At 38.2% G+C, this 10,397-nt stretch overlaps 1 long non-coding RNA gene across 1 annotated transcript; it reads right to left on the minus strand.

The window, feature by feature from the left end:
- Positions 1–4,936: 4,936 nt before the first annotated feature.
- Positions 4,937–5,364, minus strand: LOC122639920. The gene is made up of 2 exons (XR_006329601.1): positions 5,178–5,364; positions 4,937–5,048 (listed from the first exon to the last, which is right to left on the minus strand). It is a non-coding gene; the product is annotated as an uncharacterized LOC122639920 (long non-coding RNA).
- Positions 5,365–10,397: the final 5,033 nt, after the last annotated feature.

Raw genomic sequence — 10,397 nt, forward strand, 5'->3', positions numbered from 1 at the left:
ATTTTCAGTCCTAACCCGCCTCTGGGCCAAATATCTCAACCCAAGCCCTGTTTGGGCTCACGGTAGGTTCGAGCCAACAAGGCCAAACTTACACTCCTATCTGTAAGTGAAGGAAAACTTAGGCATAAGCTCTATTAGAAGAATGAAGAACATGATTAGAATATGTAAAATGATGAAAAAAAGATTGCTATGTTACTCTTGTACAAATTCCTTTATACCATTCTCATATAATAAACAGTGGAGCTCACTTTTTTTGGGTAAGAGTGGAGACATTGACATACTCTCTCCTTTCATGCCCATGTAGGCCCCATGTGTAATCCATATGAATGATAACATCATTCAGCCCCTTATTGGTGCACTGTGGAGATTCCTTATTACACTACCCTTGTAGGATGCCCTCCCCTTATAATTGTGTAAAAAAAAATATTTGTTCTTAAAAGATAGTTTTGTCTTCAGATTGAGCAGGAACTAGGCAACACTCAAATCACTCTTAAATAAAATACTAATGGGGCGGTGTTCTCTGTGTCGCAGTGCAGGCTGTGCCCAAGCACATGGGGATGGACGCAATGACCACCCTACCTCCCTGCATAGGCTGCCCATATGCCTGGGCGCAGCCTGCGTTGCGGCATAGAGAACATTCTCCCAATACTAATATACATATATTTACAAGTCATATGTATATAAAATAAATAATAATAATTTAATTTCTAAATAGTAATCTATTTAACAGTCACCTTTGACTTTTCATTGGGATGACTAGGGGTGTCAATGGGTCGGTTTCGGTTCGGGCTTTTTGGTTTCGGTTTGACTTTTATAGAAATCGAAACCAAACCATTAAGAAATGTTCAATTTCGATGTGGTTTCGGTTTCGGTGCGGTTTGGTTTCGTGTCGATTTCGATTTATGAAAACGGGTTGATATCGATTTGGTACCGGTTTTATATAACTAATAAGGTCCGGTTAATGCTAATTTTTCTTCTCTTTATCTTTTAAGTACATAAAATATTTCAAATACAATGCATATTTGTATCCTATGTCCTATGGCCTATGGATACAGTTGGTTGGGTAATCACTAACAAAAGATATGAGATAAAGTGAGAAACTATCACAACACATTTAGGGGGCAATGGGGCATTAGGCATTTATTGATTTACTCATTTATCGGGTTAGGTCAGTTCGGTTTGGGTTCGGGCCTAATGGTTTGGGCTACCGGTGCACCATCGGGCTAGCCCAAACCAAACCAAACCGCTTGCCTCTCTGGATCCACAAACCGAACCCGAACCATTAAGAGTTCAGTCCGGTGTGGTCCGGGCTGGTTCGGGTTGGGTATTGACACCCCTAGGGATGACGATGATTAAGTGATGTTAGTCTGACGCAACCTTACTTAGGCCTGATTTGGTATGATTTTTATTTTAATTTTAGATTTAATTTTATATAATAATCGATAAATAAGTTTTTTTATCTAGAAATTAAAATTGTTCGATAGCATTCATTTGAAATATTTCAAAATAAAAAAATCCATTTGGTAGTTCAATTTTTTAGAATAGATTCTCTATATTTTGGGAGAGGATTGTGGTGGTGGCAGTGGCAGTGGTAGTGGCAGGGGTAGGGTGGAGCTAGGAAGTCGGTGAGTAGGTGGAGGCGATGGTGGTGAGACCAGAGAAGAATAAAGGTTATGTTTTATTTTTTAGCTGAAATTACAATTTTGCCCATCAAATGAATCATGTGCTTGTTAAAAAACAAGAGTGAATGCAATTTAAATTTCAAAATTGAAAGAACTTCTCCTGTTTAAAATTTCAATGAAATTTGATTTCTATTTCACTTAAATAAGGTGCAAAAATCAAATAACTTCCAAGATAGAAATCACCCCATGAATGTGAAATAGAAATCATACCAAATCATGCCTTAGTGTGATTCCAAAGAACGTTTGTTGTGTTTGATTGTTTACCTCCCAACTTGGCAAGGAAAAGCAAGAGAAAAACTAAAGATGCAATTTTTATTATGTTTTACCCCAAATATTACCTGGACCAGGTAAGCCCCTGAGATACTAAAGATGCAATTAGTTACTGTTGCTGAGCGGTGAATGAATAACGATCCTTGTAACCATCGTCGTTTTTGCGACCCTGTTTCGACCCCGCAACACACACAAACTAGCAGATACTGGGGCCCCCATGTTTACCAGGGGAGTTTCCTCTTAGGTGGGTGGCCCCAAAAGGAGAGATGGAGTCGAACTCAGCTTCCTTAGGCCTCGTCCCTTGCCAACTGTGCTGTTCCATGGGTTCATAAAAAACCTTTTTTTTAAAAAAAAAAAATAGAAAACCCATTTGTATGAAGGTAAATACCATAAGGCTCTAGCCTACAATGCTGAAGGGCAGAGCAGGGCAGGGGCAGAGGGGCACAGGATGGGGTGCTGGTAGAGAAGGGTGGGGCATTGGGTCAGGGGGGTGGGGAGTTGCAGAGGGGTTGAGAGAGAGAGAGAGAGAGAAAAAAAAAAAGAGGAGGAGTAGAGGAAGTGGAACCGACAAAGGAGACGAGAGGAAGGGAGAGAAAGAGAGAAAACTATAAAAATAACCTTATCTAAAAGAAGTTGTAAATAATATATGGGGAAAGTTTTTATACACGAATGTGTAAGCCGTGTATGTGAGAGAGTGGGAGTTTCAAGGCATTAATTAATGGGTGAGGGTTTATGATTTTTCCATCTCTTTGTGAGAGGAGACACGACCATGCATGTTTACACGGCTATGTATAAAAACTTTCCCCATAATGTATCTAAGGGCAAAAAAAATGATGTTACAACAATCAATTGTAACCATCTCGTTACAAACAGCTTTACCCTTATTAGTTTAGCACATATACTCTTGTTATATTTCTCCATAATCTTGTACACATATAGGAAAGAGTGTTTTCCTAACACACTCATCTCACGTATGTCCATGTACGTCTACGTTACTCCAACCATAAATTGCTCTCTCTAATAGATTCTCAAGAGGCTCAATTTTTTCTACATGAAAATTTTTTATATGATTAAAATTTGACATGTGAGTAGCAAATCTATGATTCTAACTATCTATAGAATTTGGGTCCCATCTAATTTGCCAAGTCTTAGAATACAAGAGATCTCTTTTATTAAAAAAAAAAAAAAAGAATAAAGAATACCAGAGATCTCCACTTGGTGGTGTTTCCTACACCCTCTCACAAGACACCGTGAGAGCCCTCTCACAAGACACCGTGAGATGGCGTCTCTGCCCCCTGAATAGATATCCAAGCGTGCTCACACATTAGAAAACGTATGAAACACCACCAAGTAGAGATCTTTTTCCCATTAAATAAAAAAACCATATAATTAAAATGAAGCACCGAATTTAGCATTTGATCAAATCATGGAATCCTATTTTCCTCCAACAGTTCGGATTTGCCAATTTAACATTCCATTACCAAAATAAGATGCCACCGAAGGAGACCTTATTATTAATCTAGAGTAGAAAGTGATCGAGGATAAGATTCTTTATTAATATTTCACTTTTAGCCATAAGCCATCCATCAAAAGTGGCTTGAATCAAGCATCTCAAAGACGTTTAGAGAAGGAGATAAAAAAATATTAAAGAACTTCATATGAGAGGGAACTAGTATATTCTAACATTGTATGGATTCTTTTCCTTAAAAAAAAAGAGTTTATATTCTAAATTAGCCGAAGATTGCGTTAACCATGTTGCATATGCAAAATTTTCAACATATAGACATAATTGCAGATTTTTTTGGAACCATCAATTTGACAATTTGATCTTTTATAATTTGTATCCATCTATTGTCCTAAGCACATTTTTGTAGATTTAAATTTTTGAGAAAAAAATTTTGCTACTATCAAAAAAAATATATATATTTTTTGAGAAAAAGGCTCTCAAAGGCGGACGAAATTTTGCTATTACATCTGTAGAAGAAATGTTTCTGCTATTTTGCTACCAACAAAGAAAATGGGTCCTAATACTAAAACTTAGGAACGTATTGATGAACAGAAAAGTGAATTATTCCATTTCCTTGGCTGCCGGCCAACAAGATAGTAGGAACATTTTTTTTTTTTGGTAAGAAAGGTAGTAGGAACATTACTTCTACAAATGTAGCAGCAAAATTTTTTCCCTTGAAGCCTAAGATGTACACACTGTCTCTTGTAATTATATTAAGGGAGAATTACATTGCCAAGCCCTGAGTTTGTATTAAATACAGAGCAACCCCCTGGATTTTGAAAATATACACCTAACACCCCGAGCTTAGAGTACTTGTTACACTCAGCCCCCATCCGTTAGACCATTTCCGATTTTCCGATAGTTGCTGATGTGTTGATCATTTATGCCTTAAAATGACAAATATACCCCTAATGAGGTGTGAGCTTACCATTTTGCCCTTAAGAAAACTCAAACTTCACACCCCCTTCCCTTCCCTTCCCTTCCCCTGCTACTCAAACTTACCTGCGACAGGGAGGCCGCAGCAGAAAGGCACAAGGGTCACATTTGGGCGCAGTGACGATAGGAGGCAGTGAGTCCAGTGACTAGGGGGGCTGCGTTTGAATGCAGGGTAGATACCAATTAATTTCAGAATCTTCAATTCTGAAAAATCACTAGAAATAGAGTATCGCCCAGCAGAATGGGAGAAAACCAACTAGGAAAATCTGAAGCTCTGATTGGATCCAATTTTAGATTGAATGACCTTTCCACTGGTGAACAAACCCTCAAAAGGGGATCAAAAACTTCTGGCTGGATGTCAACTAACTTGATGTCGATCTGCCAGAAAAAATTTCCAGAATATTGATGTCGCAAGCTCTAATATGGATGAATCTGAACTCCAACTGATAAATAACCCCATCAAAGGCATGACAAGCATAGTAGATACAGAAGAGCTATATTTACAGATGACTAAAGAAGACATTCTTTTTTTCCCCACAGAGAAGAAGACTAAGTTCATTTCACAAGCAAAGTAACCAAAGATTCAAAATTATTTGCAGATGACTAAGAAGACATTCATTTTTCCCCCACTTTTCTTTTTACAGTTCTTCCTACTCAAACCTGTAGGGAAACTCAGAAAAAACAAAAAAAAACAAAAAAAACAAAAAAGGAAAAATGAAACTAAGCCAAGAATCACAAGTAATTGTTCAGATCAAGCTCTTTAGCAAGAACAAATCCTTCACCTAAGAACAGGAATGGCAGATTTTTGCTGAAAGCAGAAACTTCCACACCAGAGGAACAAAAAAACCAAGGTGGAATCTGCAAACAAGCAATCTATATTAAGGTTAAAACCCATCAGTGCCATGACGAAACTGTAAGAAGTGAAACATCATTCCAAGCAAGCAAAAGAAACCTAGGTGAGGATTCCATTAAAGCACACATAAAACTGTAATTCTTTCGGTCTCGGAGTGACGAATGGCATTTCACTTTGGCTTGTGGATGCAAATTTGCACATGGAACTGTAATTCTTTCGCTCTCCAGTTGGGTGAATTCGATTGCTAGGAACTTCACCACTCAAGCCCTAACAAATCATGGAAGAAGCCTGGAGCTGCTGGGTTGGCCGGAGTGGCGACGATGAAAGCAACGACGGCAGCGAAGGAGGAGAACAAGCCAAAGAATAGGAAATTCAATAGGTTTATGGTTCATAATCTTAGAAGAGGGCAAAGTTGATATTTTCCATTGAGCATTAATTAACAGGATATTAGAATTGGGCAAAGTTGGGATTTTACGTTGTTATTATTTAGTGCCCGTCCACTTAAGGGGTGCGATTGCATATTTTCAAAACACTGGGGGTCACTCTATATTTAGTATAAACCTCAGGTGATGGCACTGTAATTTTCCTTTATATTAATTATAGAGAGAAAAGCAATGCTTAAAAAACTAAGGGAAAATTACATGATTAGCTACTTTTGGACTTTCATTTACAAAATTGTCCACCTTATGTTTGAGTTAACAAAAATAGACAAAAACAAACTGAGTTTTACAAAACTAGACAAAATAGTGACTCTCCTTCCTTCCTCCTCGACAATTCCCCTCTGAAAAAATCTCTTTTTTTTTCCTCTGTTACTTGGGGTAGCAGAGAATGCCGGTGGCTAGGACAAGGGTAGGGTTGCAGGGAACAAAGGATGCCTGACGAGAAGGCAATGACAAGGATAAAAATGTTTGAAAAAGTAAGTGTGGAAGGGATAGATACTATTTTGTCCAGTTTTGTAAACCTTAACTTGTTTTTGTCTATTTTTGTTAACTCAAACATAAAGTGGACAGTTTTATAAATGAAAACCCAAAAGTAACTAATCATGTAATTTTCCCAAAAATCAATGTGACTATGTGAGGAAGTATAATGTACTCTATTTGTTCATAGAACCTCTCCCTAAATTATTTTATGGAAAAAGAACGTTATTTGATCACGTGGCCCTTACACCGTGACACAAAAGCATAACTATGTCATAGGCCATGTAGTGTATTTTGTTTGTTCAGAGAATCCTCTCTCCAAAATTTTTTAGGAAAAAAGAACGCTGCCTGGTTGCACTCTGTGCACCCACATAATGGGGGTGCAAAATAACCACCCGCATCTCTTGTTGGATGCCCTTATGTTCCCCCTTCCCCCCCCCCTCATTGGCTCCCACACCGACGCAGGGGCTATGCCATTGAGTAGAAGAGTTCTTTGTGGGGGAGCGTAGCCCCTACGTGCATAGGGACCAATGGGAGTATGCAAAGAAGCATCAACAGGACAGGCATTTTTCCCTTTCATGGAGGCAATGCAATCATTTCCTCCTCCCTCGCCCCACCCCTTGTCTGAGCGGAGGGGCCAATCTCCCCCACATAGATCTTTTCCCTTTTAGTTAATATGTAAATTAAGGGGAAAAGAATGACCTCTACGCATAGACACAAGTGGGTATGAAATGACCATCCCACGTCCATGGAAAAATGGAAATTCCACTCCCATGATGCTTGCATGCATGCTCCTATTGGCCCTCGTGATGACGCAAGGGCCACGTGAGTAACATTCTCTTGCGCATTAGTTAAATACTGTAAGATCTGCTGATCCGGCTCCTCTCTAGCGTGGCATAGTGTGCAACACACATCCAACGGCTGAGTTGCCACAATGCTGCATTGGGATGTGTGCTGGTACAGCATTGTGGCAACCTATCCGTTGGATGAGAGGAACCCAATCCAGGATCTACCTATTCTATAAATCTTGGCAACCTCGCACCTAAACATTTTTTGTTTTCTTTTTTGGGGTTCGTATCTCGAACTTGAACAATGTGCCCTGCCATAAATCATTTAAAGATTTTTATTTTATATTTTAGGAGAAAGTTTTCATACACCCGGCTGTGTATGTGAAAGGGTCTCTCACAAAGAGTTGAAAAAGTCACATATCCCCACCCATTAATTAATGCCTTGAAACTCTCACCCTCTCACATAGACAGTTTACACAACCGTGTATGAAAACTTTCTCTTATTTTTTAATAGCAATCATAGAAAGATCTGAAACGCTATTAAAAGATAATGGTGTAAACTAGAATGTATTTGGAGCGGTATGAAAAAACAATGGATATGCTCTTAAAAGGTCATTTTGATTTTTGACTTTGTTCTTATCAAAATTTTTTTTTTTTTTTACTTTGTTTCGACTTTCAAGATATGGGCTGGAAGTGGGGTTGCATTCAAAATAAACTTTTCTTATTAAAATAAGCACTTAGATATTATGCTCGACTGTGCACAAAGTGTTATAATACATCCTCTCCTTCAATATATCCAACGGTTGAAAACACAATCGTTTATATATAGGTAAATTACACGTCACCCCCTGATTTTCAAAGAAACTCAGATCATTCCCTGATTTTTAAAAAAACTCAAATATCTCCCTAATTTAGATCCCAATATGACAAGTTAGTCTCTACTGTTAGTTTTATGCTGTTAAGTGATGATGTCAGTCAATTAAATAAATTTAAATTCTTAAACTACCCTTGACCAATGTTGAAGATGAAGGAAGGGTAGTATTATAAATTTAATTCTAATGTTTTAGTACAAGGGTAAAATAGTTTTTTCACACCAATAACTAACAGCAGACTAACACCGTTACTGTAGAGGGGATGATTTGAGTTTTTTCAAAAACCAGGGGGTGATATGAATTTCGTTTGAAAACCAAGGGGTGATGTGTAATTACAAAAAAAATACTACAAGATGTTCTCTTTTTCCATAAAAATGTGTTCGCTCAAGAAGGGCTCTAAAAGACATAAATGAGAAGATTGTTTACGAAGAAAAACAAATATGGATTCGCATTTAAATACATAAAAAATATATAGGAACAAGCTTTATTGTTCCCTAGGACTCGCTTTGGGCCTTTCCTACGCAACTTAGGTGGAGGGCAACGAAGGCCTCCTTCCAGGGGGGCCCGAGCCATCAGTGAGATACCACTCTGGAAGAGCTAGAATTCTAACTTTGTGTCAGGACCTACGGGCCAAGGGATAGTCTTAGGTAGACAGTTTCTATGGGGCGTAGGCCTCCCAAAAGGTAACGAAGGCGTGCAAAGGCTTCCTAGGACCGGACGAGATTGGCCATATAGGTGTGTAGGGAGATTGCCATATAGGTGTATAGATTATAGGTGTATTAAGATTAAAATCCTATCCAATTCCCTATGATGCAGTGCAGTGTAGTTCGGGTGGAGATGTCGACACTTGACAAGCATGACATCCAACTGTCCAAGCTGCACCACCCCAGTTTTTTATTTTCTTTCTTCTGGAGCTTGGCACCGTTGGATGTCGCACCTACCAGGTGTCAACATCTCCACCTCGAACTGCACTTTTAGGGAATTGGTGAGGTTTTATTTTTTTGTATATATATAATATTTGGGAAAAATAACTTTGTCCGGTAATGAGTCTATCTCTTTCTATCCCCATATGAAAAGACACCTCTATCACTTTGTTTTGACGTGGAGAGAGATAGACAAGTGGAAATACTAGCGTAGGCCACATTCCCCAACAGAAAACTATTTCCCTATTGTTTACCATTTAATAATAGGGAAGCAATTTTCTATCGCAGAATGAGGCCTATGCCAATACTCCTATGTGTCTATCTCTCTCTTCTTTAAAATAAAAGGGGAGAGCTGTTTTTTCATATGGAGAGGAGAGAGGATAGACTCATGGGAGTGTTGGTGTAGGCCACACTCCTAGACAGAGTTCTTTTTCCCTTAATAATAATATGGGAAGCAGTTTTCTGTACGGGAGTGTGGCCTACACCAGCACTCCAATGTGTCTATCTCTCTCCCCCTTAAAACAAGGGGGCAGAAATATCTTTTCACATGGGGATGAGAGAGATAGACTCATGAGAGTGTTGGCGGAGGCCACACTCCCGGACAGAGAACTTTTTCCCTAATAATATCACTTATATAAAATGATTACAAGTGAAGTCATATGAATGCTTAGATGTTTATAAATATTTTTATAAAGTTTTTAAAATTTTCATGTTCTTCTTCTTTAGTCCAAATGTGAAATGCCCCCTTGGTGAGAAACAATAACCCTAAAAGGCTCAGACTGCCAATGTGGTACCCATCCATGCCACTCCTCCTTGCAGATCGCATTCAACGTTGAATCGTTGATACCGCCTTCCCTCCATCCCTTTCATCTCCCACTTTATTTTACCAAAAAAACAAAAAATTTATTTCCCACTTTATTTTCGAACTTGAAAAAGTACATAAAATTTCAAAAGCTTTTATGTTAAGTTATTAGGGTTTACTTTCCATGTAAAATAACAACCGTTGGGGAGATGTTGAAATGGTTGCGGTCGTTTGAGTGTTTGACGCGTCCTTCAGTGTACGTACCGCGACCTTTTTGTCTTATTTTAATATTTAAATATAAAAAATTCTTCCCTATCAAAAAAAAAAAAAAAAAAACTCTTACTTTGTTTGGTTTCTCTCTCTCTCACTTGTGGCCGCGTGGATAGAAAATTTAGAGATGAAGATTATTCAATGGGTGCATCTTGTTTCTCACCAAAATGTTGAAATGAGCAATTGTAAGTTTCCTTTGAATTTTCCTTTATTTTATTCTTAAAAGTTATTTAATGTAGAATAAAAAATATTTTTAAAATTATGGAATGATTTCGTGGCCTTGTACCTAGACATAAGAACGCATAAAATTATCACTTCACCTATTATGATATCAAAAGTTTCATTCATGTTGATGCTTCTTCGTCCATTGACCCCTGTGTTAGTGTAGTAAATAAACGATCAAACACTAATTTTTGCCTTCAAAATAATTTAAAAAATGATTTATTTTAATATTATAGGACGGAGTTTTCTATGTCGCCTTGCACTAATGCGAGCCGATGGGATCACACACATGAGGCATCCAAAGGGAGCGATAGGGTGGTTATTTCCCTGCATCATGTGAGAGGACATTGGAGAA

This window comes from Telopea speciosissima, chromosome 9, assembly GCF_018873765.1.
Source record: "Telopea speciosissima isolate NSW1024214 ecotype Mountain lineage chromosome 9, Tspe_v1, whole genome shotgun sequence".
NCBI lineage: Eukaryota > Viridiplantae > Streptophyta > Magnoliopsida > Proteales > Proteaceae > Telopea > Telopea speciosissima.